The sequence below is a fragment of the Coturnix japonica genome, chromosome 13 (genome assembly GCF_001577835.2).
Source record: "Coturnix japonica isolate 7356 chromosome 13, Coturnix japonica 2.1, whole genome shotgun sequence".
NCBI lineage: Eukaryota > Metazoa > Chordata > Aves > Galliformes > Phasianidae > Coturnix > Coturnix japonica.
In genome coordinates, this window is record NC_029528.1 from 13,775,563 (window position 1) to 13,793,126 (window position 17,564).

A 17,564-nucleotide genomic window follows, 5' to 3' on the forward strand; every position below is an offset into this window, starting at 1 on the left:
CCTGGATGGGAACTCACTCTTAGCTAATGTCATAAAACATGGGAAGAATGCTCTATGATTAAACACTTCTCTGGAAATATTTGACTAGGTTTGGGATGAGCTACAGGAACAACACTGAAGTCATCAGAGACAGTAAAGGTTGCATGAGACTGGGATAAAGGGACTTTCTTCAAAGTACACACCAGAGAGAAGCTTGCTGCATTAAACACAGGTGTTAACAAGGCATCAAGTACACATGCCAGCAAACCTGTATTTTCTCCTGTTTCACATCACTGCAACTTCCATGCAGGGGAAACTGCAGCTGCAGTAAGCAGCCAAGTCCACACCTGAGCTGTTGCTGGCACACAGTGTTCATCCTTCTGATGCTGGACATGGGCTCGAGTCCTGCTTGCTCTCATGCTTGCCCAGTCTAATTTTTTCTACCCATGACAGCAGCTGAGCTACTTTCAAGAAAACCACCAGCTGGTCTAAGTGATGCTGGGATGCACTGACAGCACAAAAAGCAGCACCTCTGACTTGGGAGCTCCAGCAGCTCTGTCAGAGCCGGGGTTAGAGATCTACTACCACCATCAAAGTCCCAGAAGCACAAGGGATACTCCTGTCATATGCTGAATTTCTGCATCACCAGCACAAGACCCTCATGAGTATATTGTTCTGCCCACTGTAGATCTTGGATCTGGACCATGATCTCTCCTTCTCCTTGACCCATTACATACCTTTCCTCTGTTTGCCAGACATCTCTTGCTCACTGCAAGACTTAGAAACAGGCAGTTTCCCACCCTTTGGAGGTATTCTTCCCTTCTGAACACAGGTAGATTCCAACATATCCAGATTTCTAACCTAAATCTCCCCTCTTTCAGTTTAAAAACATGAGTGCTGAAAGGATGCTGCAAGTAGAGCAGGTAGAAGATGGGGAGCTGCGGTGCCAGTGACCACCAACCCCAAGATTTTAAATAGAACTCTATTTAAAAACTAGTAGAGATAAGGTAAAGAACAGCCTCTTCCTGCTGGAGTGATAAGTGAACATCCAAAGGAGATCTTTGAAAGTAAGTTATTTGTACAATGTTACGGATTTATCAGTAAAGAAAATGATGAACTTGGTCTATTGAGATGGGCTCTCAACTCGATAGCAAAGCAGACAAAACAACAAATATACCAAAAAATACCTGATGTGGAGATCAATCATCACCCCCCTCCTCTCTTGTTTTTGAAATAATGCAAAGTGTCAAATACCATCATCAGAAAACATCATTCTTACAGCTGTTAATCTACTCAAGGAACTAACAGCAGAGGAATATCGTACTCACTGGCAATACATCTCATTACATATTTCAAAGGAAAAAACTGAAAATACATTTCCAGAGTTGGATTACCAGGAGGGCACATGGCACACAGCAACATGAACCCCTCTGCCAGCCCTTCCCACATGGCAGGGCAGCCAGCCCCCCCCCCAACAGCTTTGGGAGAACGTACCTATGGCACAAAAGGGTTAAAGAGGACAATGAAATGCAGCAGGTGCAGGCACACAAGAAAGAAATAAAGCAAAATTCTCTCCTTATGGGAACAATAGAAATGATTGAGAGTGTGGACTCCGTAATCTGCAGAAAATGGGGCAACACTGTTGAGTCAAATTAAAGGCACAGAGTGGAAAAATCCTAGCCTGACAATATATCCATGTCATGTGTCTGTATGTAATTTACAACCATGGTTGGAGTCTGCCTGAGATAGATTAGAGGGGAGAATTCACGTATAGTGCTCGTTTCGTTGGGGAGCATGGACACGTGTGTATGACTGTAACCACACAGCAGAGTGATGAACAGGACAATAAATTTTTTGCACTCTCCAATCCCTGCCATCATGGTTAAGAGCTGTCTCCACCCTGTCAGTCCAGTGCTGTGTTTGCTTATCAGAAGGCAGGGAGAAAAAGACAGGAGGTGAAGCCTTGCTGTCGCTCCTCTTTAGGAGCGAGGAAAAGGAAGTCCCTAAGTGGATGTCCTGTCTGCACTCTTCCCTCTGCCACCGGCATTACTGTCGAGCCCAAGTCAGCATCACCCAGCTAAGCCATCACTCCAGCACATTGCCATTCAAGCAGCTCCATGTACCCCCACATGGATCACCCTGAAAACACACAAGCAGGAATGCTGGGATAGCAGCTCTTATATACTCTTATATACGGACAAGATTAGATTGCTCAATTCCTTCACTGGTGCAAACTGCATCAAGAAAGGCACAGAATAACAAGCATATGAAGGGAAAGGCAAAACCACTGCAAGCATTTTTAGATAGATGAAGACTGTCTTCACACTAAAACTGCCTGAAGCATGCACAGCCCTGCTGCTCCTGCCCTGCATCCCATGCAGCAGGTGGCACAGGCCCTCAGCAACCTGGATTGGGTTACATGCCCAAAACCAAGCATTTCAAATTCCTCCAGCTCCCAGGGCTTTCTTTCACTTCCCTTGTTCTGTTGAGTTATAATCAATTTGGAGGGAGAACACCAGACTTGCCTTTTTTTTTCCCTGCTAGTAATTATTGGATTTAGTTACCTGCCAGCAGCAATCCACGCAGCAGTGGGAGGGGTACGTAAATATTCCTTGGCTCCTCTCCAGCAATGAAGTATTATTTCATACACTAGTAATCATACAGAAGCTAATTAGGTATCTAAATAGGCTGTGATTATTTATTCTATAATCTAATGGCCTGACAGTTGTCACAGGACATTTGTTTGACACTGCTTACTTCATTTTACGGTCTCTGACAGTGAGCCACAGCACTGTGCTGCTGATGCTGGGGCAGCAGGGCCTGGGAGAGCCACACAGCCTGGTACACCTTCTGCTGGCTTTGTCCCATGCAAAGCACACACTGGGCCAGGGCTGGGGGGTCACACACAGCTCAGCCTCCTGCTGCCCTCCCACTGCTCTGTATGGGGGTGGTTGGGGCAGGAACACCTGAAAACATTTTCTCGAGAGGCATGATTGCTAATGTCAAAGGGATTTGGGGCTGATAAATGAGAGGATTCCTGAAGCTCTTCCTTGTATTTATCTAGGAAAAATATTTCTTATTTTTCAAAAGAAGCAATAATTTCTTTAATTGTTTGCAACATCGAAGGAGCACCAAAATGAAGGGAGATTTCCTTAACAAATTTTAAAACCCAGAAACACCTTTTAAAGGTTTCATTCAGCAAAATAGAGTTCCAAAATAGCCATATACAGAAACCTAACACAAGAGAGTTCAGCTGGCTGGCTGGCATTCAGTAACAGCCATTCAGGAAGGGAAAAACACCGTAAAAGAATTACTATTAAAAGTATTTACAGGAATTTGGAAAATCTGAATACATACAAAGCCATTTCTCCAGGCAGGAGCACATCCGCATAGAGGCAGAGGAGCTGCCCTCCTCTCTGCTCCCCCAGCAACCTCATCACCATTCCTTGGTAGCCAAGAGGAGCTCCTACCTGTCAGAGCCACGTACCCCTCACACGAGGGAGCACAAAACAATCTCAGCAGAGTGAGGTACTATTTAACATCCATGGATTGATACATCTCAGGATGTGTCACACACCTCACACACTACATATGATGCACTGACCTCCTCATTCCTGCCTTGAAGGAACCAGCCCTGGGTGACAACAATCAGCATGCAGAAGGTGTGCTTTATCAGGAAGAGTTCAAGCATTCAGATGATGGGAGGATTCTGCTGCCTTAGAAGCATACTGGAGAACACATCTGCAGGCTGCAACAGTCAGTTTGAACACACCTAATGGCTGCATTGTACCATTGTGCTAAGGGAGGAAAAACAGTGTGAGAAGGCCATATCCCTGCTGTAACAGAGAGACAGGGACTGTCCTACAAGATGTGTGCACAAACCCAGGGCCTGTGTCTGCCAAAGGACCGACACCAGGATGAGGAGTGTTTGCTTAGACAAGAGCTCTTTGTTGTGAAGCCGACCAAGGGGTTTTAGTTTCCAGTCTAAACAGGTGTCTGATTACCCTCCTGCTCGGAGATAAGGTACCTGAATGTCTTGTGCAAACACGGGGAGGCCAGAGGGAGAACAGAACTTGTAGTAAAGGCTCTTGGTTGCAAGTTGTCAGAAGGAAGAATGTTCTAGGAAAAACCCAAACAATTCCCTCTGACTTTTGTTAGCGCTGATGGAAAGTGGCAACGTATAAAAATGAGCTTTACGGCTTGCCAGAGCGTTGCTGGGAGTGGAACAGATGGCCAATTCATCTCCACCGAACTTGGCACTTTTAACAAAAGAAACAATATGTGTTTTGCTACCCTAATTTTTCCCCCAGGTATCCCAGCAGGTGACTGGGATGTTTGATGACAAGAATGACTTGACTTGTGCTCCCCAAGAGCACAAGTTGCTTGTTTCTGTAGCCCTGCCATTGTTTTGCCCTGTTACTTACTTCTACACAGTGCTCCGGTGAAGTTTCCCATGATCCAGAAGACAACAGCCAACCTGGATGACAGATAAACTTGCATCACTTACAGGGGCTGTGTTTTCTCATGAGGATGTACATTTCAGTATCCTCTCGACTATCCTAAAAGCTTCTGCTCTCTTGTACCGAAGCTACATGCTGCACAATGCAAACATGCTTTACACAACATCACCAGCTGCAAAAATTCCAAGACTGGATAGAGGGGTCCAAAAATCAGTTGGCTCCCCAGGTACATTCTCACATATAACGCTAATTCCCAGGCACAGCCATACAGGATAAGGGACCAGTTGATGCAATGGCCACTGGGGTCAGGAAGTGGCCAGCACATTCAGGAACAGAGGGTGGCTGGTTGCAAGATTTCTGCAAGACTGAATGCTTTCAAAAGATGTTGCAGCTCTATGAGAAGCTCATGCTGTGACTGGCCACAAGTGATGCCTTATCATGTCACTGAAGCAGTCAGGTCAAGTGATTTAAACCCCCTTGATGATTTCATAATCAATGATGGTAATTAAAAATCCTTTGCTGATGAATAAACATCCTGCCTTAAAAATTCTACAGAAATACTGTAATAGTAGATCAGATTTTAAAAAGGATATTTTAGGGAAACTGAACTGTGTTTTTATCAGCAACAGATTAGAAGAACTTCTAATGGGTTAACCAAGCATTTTATCCACCAACTATTGCACTGAGAGATACAACGCTATACTCCCCATACAGCAAAAAGTTGTTTTGTCATTGCTAGTAAATATTGACCAAAAATCACTAATTAAATTACTGTTCCAGTCCTGCTGACTCAACTACAGAAGGACTTGCTCCCTTAAGAGAGTATTATGCACACTGAATATGCATACAGAGGAATCAATCATTGGACATATGTTTAGGATATTAGCTTTTCCAACAGAAAAAGCGAGGCTCTCAGTGAGAAACCAAAACCCAAGACAAGTTGTTAGAGCAGCTTATCTCACAGAAGACCAGCAGAATAGCTCACACTCCACTCTTGCAGAAAAGCACTGCCATATTCATGCATTTGAAGGAATTTGTAAAAATAATCATCTCATTTTTTTTCTTCTCATCTCATTATTTTGTTCTGTGGCTATCTACTGGGAAACAGAATAGCCTTGCAGTTACAGTACAAGCCTGGGTCTAGACATCCTGTCTGACTGTAGGCACATAATCTCCAGCCTGATTTTTAAAGATATTTAAAGGCACTGAAAATGTGAACAGGGTTATTTTAGAGTACACTGCAGGGTCTCCTTGCTGCTGGTTTCAAAGGGAATTTAAACACCGCAACCCCTCTCATTAATGTCCTGCAACAGCAGGCCAAGGCCTAAATACCTTCACAGTGCTTGGTTTGGACAGCATTTCAACACAATGCAGCTCACCTTTCTCCACAGCAGTAGTGCCACAGGTACAGGTGTATTCTGACCAGATTTCCCTAGTAGGGCAAGCTTACAGCTACAGCCACCAAAGGGATAGAGAAAAGAATGGATCCCACAGCAGGAGCTGTGTATCCAGCTGATAGCACACACCATGACGCTGCTTACTCATACAGTCTCAAGGAGAATAAGAAACCCAGAATACACTCTGAGCAGAACTGAGGCCTGGAAACACCTAATGAAAATGTGAGGGGAATGTGAGCTTACCTCCAGCAGCTCAATAACCCCGGGGAAGGTGTGATGCTGGCTGGGGAGGTGGATGAGGAACCTCCCCACTCACAGTGCTTCTCATGCACTGAAGCTCTGTAGGCACTGTGTTTTACAAAAATGGCTTAGCAGAAAGCAGCAACTTTAATAAGATACAGCATATGAAGGAATATTGCTTCAGACAGTTCATGTGGCCCACCATGGACTTGTCATACCTCGGGAAAGAAGGAAAACTGCTCAGCTCTTTGAACTGCCTTCAGTGCAGCAACCTAAGGGCATCTCTGCCTCAGGGTGCCCTGGGCAGGCCAAGGCTGATGGGATGGAGATGGATAGAACCAAGCCCTTGCCCCATCCCAACAGCTCATGCATCAAGGAGCAGTGAGTTCGCCAGACAGAATCAGCACAGTGGTCTCCCTCCTTCAGCATTGTGTCTTGTGGAGTTGCCAGTACAAGTCTCAGAGGCCGTAAAAACTATACGGTGTATTTTGTTAGAATGATTGTTCTGTCATCGCCCAGACATTGTTGTTATAGGTGCTACACAGGGCAATAAATAAAATGAAATTAGACAGTGTCATGCAATGAAATAGGCAATCCATGCTGGCAGCTGTCCCGGTCAGATTGTACCCAAGCTCATTAGATATAGCACATATTATTTCACTGATGAAAACACAACTCATCACATATGTGCCTGTCTGCTGGATCTGCCCAGTGAGGTACAGGCACAGATTGGAGCTACCCAAGCCCTATTCCTGGAGGCAGCCCCAAGCACTCACTGCAGCCTTGCCTTCCTCCTACATCACAGAGAGGAGGATGCTCGCAGACCCAGCCTGCTTCACACCCCCTGCAAGGCCAAGGAGTGTTGGGCTTTGGCATGAGGAATGCAACACAACTGCTTCATCAAATGTCTCAGTGGATGCACCAGGTACAAGCATCATATTTTAGAAGTTATTTAAAAGGAATTCCCATGGCCTGCAAAATATCAGCTTTCAGTGCTGTTTTGCCTCATTATTTAACAACGCTCAACTGGTCAACAAGCAAATTCGAGCCTGTTCTGTTTCCTGGAGAACTCACACTGAGTGCTTTGGTCCTGCCCTGCCTCACAGCTCCAGCCCAGGGCCAAGGCAAAGCTCTTTCCTTTATAACAAATGGCTGCAGGCTTCTCTTGTGCACAGAACACAGGCAGAACCTTTCTGCATGTTCTACAGAGGACTGACAAGTCTTCCAAACAAAACCAGAATGGATTTTCTCTGCAGATCCTGAAATGCTTTATGGCATCTCACCATGATCTGCCCAGGACCCTGCTCTCACACGTGAGCAAACCCAGCTAAAGAACAGCCCAAGTGTGATGCTCAGAACTATCTGAATCCAAATACACTGTTGAAGGTTTTCCCAGTTCATCCAACATAAGAACAGCACAAGCAATAAGATGAATAAGCAGATATAACCACATAAGGGGAGCGAGTACCTAGTGTAAAGTGAAATGTGAGTTATCCTAGTACAGATTCAGAACAGAACAAATGCCGCTTGACTAATTGCAGCTAAGCCATCTAGCTTGGAAGTTTGCATATTCACACAGACTCATAAACCAAATGAAGCACACAAAAGCTGCAATGGTGTTTAGAAAACAAACTTTAGACCATGGAGATTTCCTAAGCTCAAGTGGGGTTAGAAAATACTGTCCTGTACTTATCAGTGATCAAAATCACAGTATCTTGCCATCAATTTGAAACACTTTCGATACATGAGAATACTAAAAAGGAGACACGAAACTGCAGAACTGTTTGCCCACATCAAAATCACTCCCAATTACAGAAATAAACCCTACAGTCTTATGCTCTCTCTCTCTCCTTTCTCTCTTGCTCTTCTGTAGCCCCCCTCAGCCTCCAGGCAGCAGCCTGGACACACAGGCTTTGATGCCTCCAAACCCCACATTTTAGCACACGCAGCCTCATGCTGCATTCCAGTCAATCAGCAGAAATTCCCATACTCCCCTACTAGATGTTATCCTTCATGTTAGTTACAAGCTCTGTGTACTGCAGCAGGCACTGACAGACAGCAGGAGATGATGTAGAGGCGCAATCATATCAGAGTATTGAGAGTACAAATCTGTACACCATAATATAAGTTTTCTATTGCATATATCAGAGCTTTGAAACATTTTCTATTTAAATATATAGTCCAAAAACTTGCAGCATATATCATATCATCGAAACAACAGACTTCCATTGTTCACGTGGCATAAATCTATCACAGTTTCATAACAGCATATGATTTCCACTAGCTACAGGCTTATATATTGTCACACTAGTAGCAAAGGTTTTGTACATGGAAATCGACTTACACTGTAAGAACAAATTTTGCATTGTTCTGTACCTTAAAGTCACATGTTGCCATGATGACCAATGAACTCTAACACAGATTGCTGGCAAGGGTAAATCACACTGAATAATCACATCTACTTTTCCTTTTCCTTGGGGGTCTGCTGCAGCAGAGCCCCATGGGGTAGCTCCATCAGCTCCATCAGTGTGATCAAACCACAGGGGCAGCACCCCAGGTCCAAGCTTCATGCAAAGTCACTATGTCCTAGGGATGCTCCTACCCCACAGGCATCACCACCAAACTGATGATGATATCTGTGCCACATCAGGCTGGCCAGTCCCACTCTGTGCTCCACATACCCCATAAGTGTCCCACAGATCCTGAAGCTAGTCCCAAACATACTCTCTGGTAATCACTCTCAGCTCTGCCAGTGACACCAGGTCAACCTGCAGGAAGAACCAAGGATCATTTACAACTTACAAGCCTGCAAAAGGGGGGAGATAGAAGTGCAGACAGGTGCTGAGTGGCTTGCTCCTGGGTGGAAAGTACCTGACTGCCTGCAATATGGCCTCACTGCAACCACCTTCTCATGATGCTCACACCACAACTGTGTATACATTCCCCAGAGATATTATGCAGCTCTCAAAAGCATACAAAGAGATATTACAGTGGAACAGGCATCCCTGCATGGGAGCTGTGAGTTGGCCTCCAGATGCAGACCTGTATTACCCCAGGGCATAGGGCTCACACATTGCACACAGAGGTGCCTGGAGGTCACAGTAAGGGCAGGATGCTCTCATGTTCCCCTGAGGATGTAACAGATGGAGATATATCAGGATGCTCTCCAGGGTGCTCCTGCAGCAAGGTAGTGCAAGCAATTGACAAATGTGGCCTCAAAGGCATGCCCACAAATGAGGTGAATGCAGCCATAACGTCTATTTGTAAAGGGGAGGTAACATACACTGCCAAAATACTACCTCTTTCACAGCTACTTGGAGAGGGGATTAAAGCCTTTCTGCACTTCCAGTTGAACCACGTCCTTCTATCCTAGTGGCCATATATAAGAGGTTTCCCAGAATGCACAGAGTATAATTCTAAAGGACGGTAGGAAATGACTCACTTACTAGCATGCTGCCTGAGAACTACATCATAAAATACTGGCTGTGGTCTCTCATCATACCACACAGGCAGAAGAATTTGTATCAGCACACAGAGGCTATAGAGTTACCTTTTCTAATCAAATCCCAGACATACACCATAGATTACAGGCACTCCACTGGCAACACATTTGGCTGAAACAGGCTTGCAATGCGACTTCAGGAGGAGATTGACATGTAATGTATGTGTCTTCTGTTTTGCTGTCACAGTGCCATACTTCCTGAAGTTTGAAAACAAGAGGTCATGAACTACAACCAAAGCAGGAGCCAGACTATAATCAGCATCTTCCTGGCCTATAAGCAGTTTGGGATAAGGAACAAACTGCAAAGACGTTCAACAGCAGCAGGAGGACCGTGTGTGTTCAGCAATCATTAGTAGGTAAAGCAGTAGTGTTAAGTCAGTAGCTTTCATATCTAGCCACACTTAGCACATGGATCATTGTCTGGAGGATATAACTTCATTCCCACAAGAACTAAACCAGTGTGGGCAAATAGCTACCTAGATTGTGATCATGAAAGCCAAACAGACAGATTGTGTTACAGGTCTCACTCTGGAACAGTGTGCTGAAGATGTGGTTTATAATGACACCAACTCAGGAGTCACAGCTCCTCCCAGAAACTTGCAGCCATACAATCCCCAACTGGTCCAAGGTAGTAGTGGTCACATTAGCTACAGCTGAAACTAAGACTTCTATCTAGAAAACAGCTGATGGGACAAAGATTTTTACCTTTGAAAACCTTGATATGGTTGAGTTTGCTCTTTCAAGGTAACTAGAAGCAGTAATCTAGAATCTAGTTCATCCCCTGCAAAATGCCTGAAGCTTGGTCAGCCTGCGTTACCACAGATTTGCTGTTGTAGGAGAGGTTTTCACAGACAACAATTTGTTTTTTTTCTGGTTGTAATCACCACTGCTGCTGTTTTACACCACCTTTAAAGCATTTAATTCACATCATTATCTGTGTTCCAGCTGGAATCTTACACCAGAGTAGCAAATTGTCTCATTAACACTATTGAAACCAGCATCCCTCAAAATGCTACGCAACAGATTTTCTGGGCTATGGGAAAGGTAACCAATCTACAGTTCTTCCCTGTGTGTAACAGAGATGATAATACAAATTTAACATGCACAAAAGCAGCAAGATTAAATTCTCTATTTGAAAGCACATCAAGATCCTTCACAGAAGGTACTAAGAACAGGAGTTGCAAAGCAACCATCATACAATAAGGTCAATATATTATTGGCTAATGAAATACAGTCTTAATATATCCCCAGCTGGATAAGGAACAGGCAGGATCTCAGCATATCTTATTAGGATAATGCTAATTTGAAAATAGGGATTTAAGAGGTGATGGGCAGAGGAAGAAACTTCAATGCTTTTTAGCTAACCCAAGAGGGATAATCTGCATGTTTGACATCCCAGTTCCAGACACCACCACAGACAGTGCTAAGGCAACTTTCACAGGCTTTTCACAGGGCACACTTCTTTTAATTAGCAATAGCTATAATCATGCTCAGAGGTTTAATATAGCACAGTTTTCCCACTCCCCTGTGTCCATGAATCTTGGACTGAACAACCTCTTCAGAAAGGATGTGGAAAAGGTGGGAGAATATCTGTCACCATGGGTCTGATCCTTCATTTCCATAACGGACCCCACCCAACACTGAATGAAAAACTGAGCTGTGAAAGAACCCAGATCTTTCACATTAAAAGGAAATAAAGCTCTCTTAATTGTGACTCATTAGCAAAATAATAACAATAATAATCCTCTCCTTTGATTTACTTAAGCTCTCATTTAATTTCCAGCTTGTTATAGGCTGTTCTGTTCTGGGTTTTTTTTACATATTTGTGTATCTGGTCTTCACACTCTCACCTCAGCAGCCTAAGGTTCCCCAGGGTTTTCCCACAACCACTGCCATTCATTATTCTCTTCTGCTATGAGCTAAACATCACTTCTATACGCTCCCAAGCCAAGCTCTGGTTTTGAGGTAGCTCCAAGGTGTCATCAAGGGAAAGAAAAATGGCGAACAGTCAAATATTTCTGTCTTCACATTCCTTTCTTCCTTCTCTTATTTCTGTCTCTTGCTTCTAACATCCCCCAACGTTCCCACTTTCACTCCGTCCTGGGAGCTAGAGACATACATATTTTCCTTCAGAATGCCGAAATCAAAGGATCTTTTCCAGCATATTCTCCCCGTGGATCAACGTGGATATCAAAGAGCAGTGCTTATACATACTCAGCAAACCAAACATAAAAGACCTCCCGCCACTACCAGGTGAGATTACTGACTGCAGGACTGCTTGCTGATTCCCAAAGAGTGCATGTCCCCTATGGCTGAAGCTCACTCCTGAACCATCTATTTGTTCTCCAGCGATCTCAGAAGGGTTTACACAACACTGCAAGACAATATGGGTGCTTTGGTATTTCACTGCAACAGAGGAAATGCCATTGTAAGTACTTGAACCAACAACATGTCTCTGCTGACAAAATACTCATTGGATCAACTCATGCCTTACCTGGGTCAGCTGAGTCATCACTATTGCAGGAGGGTAAAACATTTAGATTAACTAATATTGAACAATGCTGGCCAACAGAAGCTTACCTAGCATTGCTATATTAAAACAAAAACATCTGTTTGAGTTTGAGTAGATATTTTTAACTCTGATTCAAAGAATTCAAGGGATGGAGCCTCTACTCTGAGAGAAGGAAAAAATAATCAGCTTAACCTGTCTAGGTGCCTCGGTGGACACATCGTTCATGCTTTTCATGTCAATAGCAAAAGCTTCAGTGGGGAACTGTACCTTGTAGACAGCAAAATCTGTCAGCATCACGGCACAGATCCACTGGAAACTGAGCTCTCCTCCAGCCAGCTCAAAGGAGCTCCTGGCATCGCATCGCTCCCCACATCCAGGCCAGAGGACCCACTGTGGCTGGACAGGCAGATCCTCCTGCAGTCCCCCTGTGTCTGTAGAAGAAGCAGAAGCATAACTCCATCAGGGGAACTAACGAGATGTAAATGTATTCCGTCAGAGGTTGATCCAAAGCTCACTGATGTCAATTATTATTAATGTAATTAGTACTGTATAAGCACTTCAAGACGTAATTCAAGTCAGGTCTCCAACACGCCAGACTGTGTATATATGCAGAGCAGATTTAAAGGGTTGACAATCTAAATAGGTGTGATAGACAAAAAAAGAAACGGAGGAAAGAGACATGAAAAGATATAAAAAAGAGCAGATCATTTGCCACAGAATTCAAATCTTATTCCTGCTTTTTGTCAGCCAAATCATGTACCCTTCAGAGGGAATTTTCAGTAAATGTTAAATCAACAGTGTGTTCCTTAAATGGCATTTTAGATCTTTATTTCTGAAGAATTTTGCCTTGTCTTAAATTTTCATTAATTTTACCCCTCCTTTATCAAACACGAGCACACTACTTATTTCAGTAGCACTGGATATGTATTCAGGGTCATTCAAACCCAGCCAACAGCATGACCCTGCAGTTACCCGAATGAATTGCTGAACAAAACCCACCAGGAGCTTCGCCTTCCTCTCCACTGATAATTAAAAATGACTGAGTCACATTGTGCATTTTCTGCACTCCTACACAGCCTCCTCCAAGGTAACTGCTTTGCTCCAGCATCGCGGCCAGATGCCAATCCACAATAACATCTCTGCGTGCTGGCACCAGCCCAAAGTCATCTTTTTTTTTTTTCTCTTTTTCTTCCTTTTTTCTTTCAGTGCAGAAAGGAGGGTTTGCATTTGCAGCAGGAGGGGTGAGCAGCAGGCAGCAGGGAGAGGAGAACGGCTGGGCTCACTGCAAGGAGCTCTGAGCTTTGCACGAGCCCTCTCCCCAGCTCCTGCACCAAGAGCACCCTCTGCTGCTGCACTCCTCCTGCCAAAAGCCCACGTGAGGTTGGGGTGTCTGCTGAGCCCTACCTGCAGCACCTCATCGGATGTGCCTGGTACCCCAGCACCCAGCAGGACAGAGCTGGCATTTACCCCATGCTCAGCTTTTATGGGTTGAAAGATGGGAACTGCTCACACCTCCATCCCCAGTTATACAAAACCTGCTGGTTCCAAAGCCAAAGGATTAAAAACATGGCAGGAAACTCCTTGTTCTTTGAGTCTAGTGAGGGGGCTTTTCCCCTACAGCACAGTGCATAGGTATAGTAGAGAATGCGGACTGCATTGGAGCCCTCGGCTACAGCATGGGCTTTATGTGGAAATTTTTGTAACTGCCATTGCCATTAGGCCATATGAATGTAATTATAATATTCCAATAGAAATCATTCAAGTATGTGGTAAACCAAGGGAACATACAAGGGAATGTGTGTAAGATAATCTCTCTATCGTGCGCTGCAAGGACACCGGGATTCCTTCCAGAATCCAAGTGTTGCCCACACCTCCCTGCAGCCGGGTGAGCCAGGCTGACAGCAATGGGCACTGCCTGGGTACTCAGAACTGCCAAGCAGGCAGTTGCACCAGTGCAGATGACAAAAAGAAGCGATAGGAAGGTATTTTGTAGCTGGAAAAGGCAAGTCAACATATAAATCCTAGTTAAAATATCTTTATTAGCAGCATTTTAATCACTTGCAAAATCTGGAACGGGATCAAACTAAACATAAGGCAGCAGCTGCTGTAAACAGCCGTTGTTGAAATGGAAAAATGATTAGCACTGAGGGAAGGATGTCAGGCATAACGAGTCTGCGCCGTGTGCTGCTGGAGCCCAGCACCAAGCACTGCTGGGCACTGCCACCTTCACCCAGAGTCCTCACACCCATCCTCCAATCTGTGGGTGGGGATCATGGGCCCCTGCCCATATTTACCACCTTAGAAGATACATTTCAATCTCTGCTTTCAGGAGAGCGAACAATCACATGGAGGAAGGAGCCTTCCTCTTTCCAACATCACACAACAGAATAACACTGAAAGTCACTTCAATTACTGCTAAATTAGAGAAGGGTAAGCACCCATCTGAACCTGAACCCAATCTCAGAGACACATGGGATGCACACTGGCAGGAGCTGCATGACATCACTTCCAGATCACTACAACCATCCTACTACCATCCTTAGTAATTCTGAAACAACTGCAGTCATCCTTGCATACTTTTAACCACTATCAGTACCACAAAGGCAAATATGGCTGTGATGGGGCTCAGGGAACACCAGGGCCAGGCCCAACTCCTGCCTGCACAGCAGCTCCAGCTGCACAACAGCAGCGATGCAGTTTGCCCTCCCTCATTCAAGGCACTTTCCATGTTGTGTATGGGTGGATCCTTTGGCAAAGTGAAGGCGTGAACTGGGAATATTTCTTTTTCCCAGCAGAGACAACTTCGCAGCAGCAGAGTCCAACCCCAATGGAGCACTGGTGCTCACTGTGAACAAAATCACTACAACCATAAAGGAATGAGAAACAGATATTTTGCTGGGTACTTTTTATGGCTGGTTTTAGATTCTCTGTCAATACTTGGCAAGCCAAAGAGCTCAGGCAATGGGTGAGAAAGCTACAACACTCAGCCAGTAAGAATGTGAATTTGTCATCGTTTTAAGTTAAAAATACTCAATCTGCTTTCACTGCACATGCCACCATAGCTACAGAAAAGGTGCAAAATGAACTTCTGACATAATTTTCAGGTTGAACTAGTCTACATAACAACATTAAATATTCAGTGCACCCTGAAGAGTAGTTAAGATATATCTGCTACTTTTTAATGTTGCTGTCTCAGCAATGTCCCTCCTACAGCAGCAGTGCTTATTATGATTTCTTTGATTTTCATGTTATGCTGATGCACTTTAATTCATCCTCCTCCTCATTTGTGGAGGATTCATCTTCCTCCACCAAAGAGAGCAACAGTGAGCCCAAACCAGTGGACCCCATGGAGGTGGACATCCCTCTGGAGGAGGAACCCATGGAGGTGGATCCACCTCCATCGAGGCAGGGCAGGCACCCCAACATCGTGTCTGCCTGGAGAAACCTGGCAGCACAGCAGGGGCTCTCCATTTCCATCTTGGCGTTGAAATGGCACCATCCGCCAGAGAGCCCCTGCGCCAGCTGCTGCTCCCTGCCGCCCTTTCTTCCCCGCCCTCCATCCTCAGCCTTCCCCTGTGGTTTTTAATCACACCATCCATCATCCCAGCTTCCTTTTACTCTCCAGCATTCCTCTTCCCATGCACCACTCAAATCACTCCTCCTGTCCCCAGGGTGTATAAATTAGCTTCCTTTTTCTGGCTTCTTTTTTCTCAGCCATGCCCCCTTATGAGATCAGGTGATTAGCAGCATGTGTAATTAAAATCAGTTTCCCTAGCAGCACTGAAATGAGACCAGGAACACAGGAGGGCACCACACAGATCCCATGAAAGCCTGAACCTCATTCATCACACAGGCAAAGCAGAGAGGCCACAACCACTGTGTGAGCCATGCCCAGCAGAGGACTTGGCTTTGGATGGGAAGAAGGGCTCAAGGGCAACACCAAGGTGCACTGCAGTTGCTCCACTGGGACTTTTGTTTCAAAGCTGAGCAACAGTTTAGAAGAACAATACTAATCAATAATACTAATAAAATCTGAAAATTTATGTTTTCTTTGATTTTCATGTTTTGCTGGTGCATAACATGATCTGTCAGAATAGGCTGAGCACAGAACTGTAGCTGCTCTCACACAGCTTTCATGAAGCTGGTAACCATGTTTCATGCGAAAAAAGAGCGAGGCAAGAGCGTATCTAAGTGTATACATGGTACCTGGAACAACTTGAAACTTTTTATTCGAATCGGCTAAGAGAAAAATCCACAGTGTCTATTCCTAACTCTTCCAATCATTCTGATCTATCAGGATCCAATCCAGAATATCCACTGTAGAGCATCAAAATACAGCTATTCCAAAACTAAGTTATTTGATCCCACTGACTTTCTTTTGCTTCTCTGAAGACAGAGGAGGCTACAGCTGTGGTTCACTCTGCAGCATCTCTTAACATCTGAAGAGCTCCTGTCCCCTTCTTCACCACCAGGAAATCACAAGAATTTCCAGCCTCAAAAGGGGATCTAATCACTTTGAGTATAAATACATACACGTACCATCATCACTCCTGTTTGCCATGGTGAGCCTATGTCCATTCTGTCATCACCCAAACTTATAACGTTGAGTTGAAAAGCACTACTGTAGGCTTGAGAAGTGTATTCATAGTGATAAGCTATGAGTTTTGTCTGAGACCAGAGGAAAAAAGCATTGTCTAGTATCTTTCATTTCCATAAGGGGGAGCCTGTGCATAGAGGATTACTGGCTGGTGACTCCAGCCCCAGAGAATTTACAGTTATCGCTCAGTGTGACCTGCGACAGGGCACACAAGTTCAACATCAGTGTTGGGGCTGCCATGCTCTGGAGATGCTGCACTGTAAGGGTGAGAAGGGAATGTTACGATGTTAACCTAAGCTACACAACCCACACAAGTGTGACTTCTATGACCTAATTCTATTAGCAGAAGGTTAATGGTTTTATTTAGCTGAAGTGCAAGTGATACCACACATGCAAATAACTCCCTGTGGTTTGGAGATTGACTATATAGTAAATATTAATGTTTGTGAGATGAAGAATAATTGTGAAGGTTATGAGTCGAGGTCTGAGTAAAGGTTACGGGATAACTGGCTATCAGCTGCTAACAAGCCAGAAATTAAAGATGTTGCTTTAATCTGTCTTTAGGAAGACACCTTCCAATCCTTTCTGCATCTTCTGGAGGCAGCTCTGCAAGTCAGCGACTGTGGACATTAAGACAAAATTCCCCAGTTCCTATGTGTGTATGTCTGTTTGTCTACCCAAGACCTATATCCCTAAAAGCAGCTTCTTAAAACATGCTTTCCCTCCTGCTCTTACAAGCATGCCTGATTAAGATGAAGCCTCACCAGCATCTCCTCCTCTCAGATTAGCTGCTTCCTTGCAAAGATACACTCAAAGACAGAATAGGAAACCAACTTCTTTTTTTCTTTTTCCCCTAAGAATTGAGACTCTCTTTTGA

The 17,564-nt window shown here is 44.5% G+C and overlaps 1 long non-coding RNA gene across 2 annotated transcripts in view; it reads right to left on the minus strand.

Annotated features, from left to right (window-relative positions):
- Positions 1 to 17,564, minus strand: part of LOC107320432 — a 131,852-nt gene that overhangs the window by 94,368 nt on the left and 19,920 nt on the right. For both annotated transcript variants that reach the window (XR_004308894.1, XR_004308895.1), the window contains one exon: positions 12,358 to 12,521. This is a non-coding gene — a long non-coding RNA (uncharacterized LOC107320432). The remainder of the gene's footprint in view (positions 1 to 12,357; positions 12,522 to 17,564) is intronic.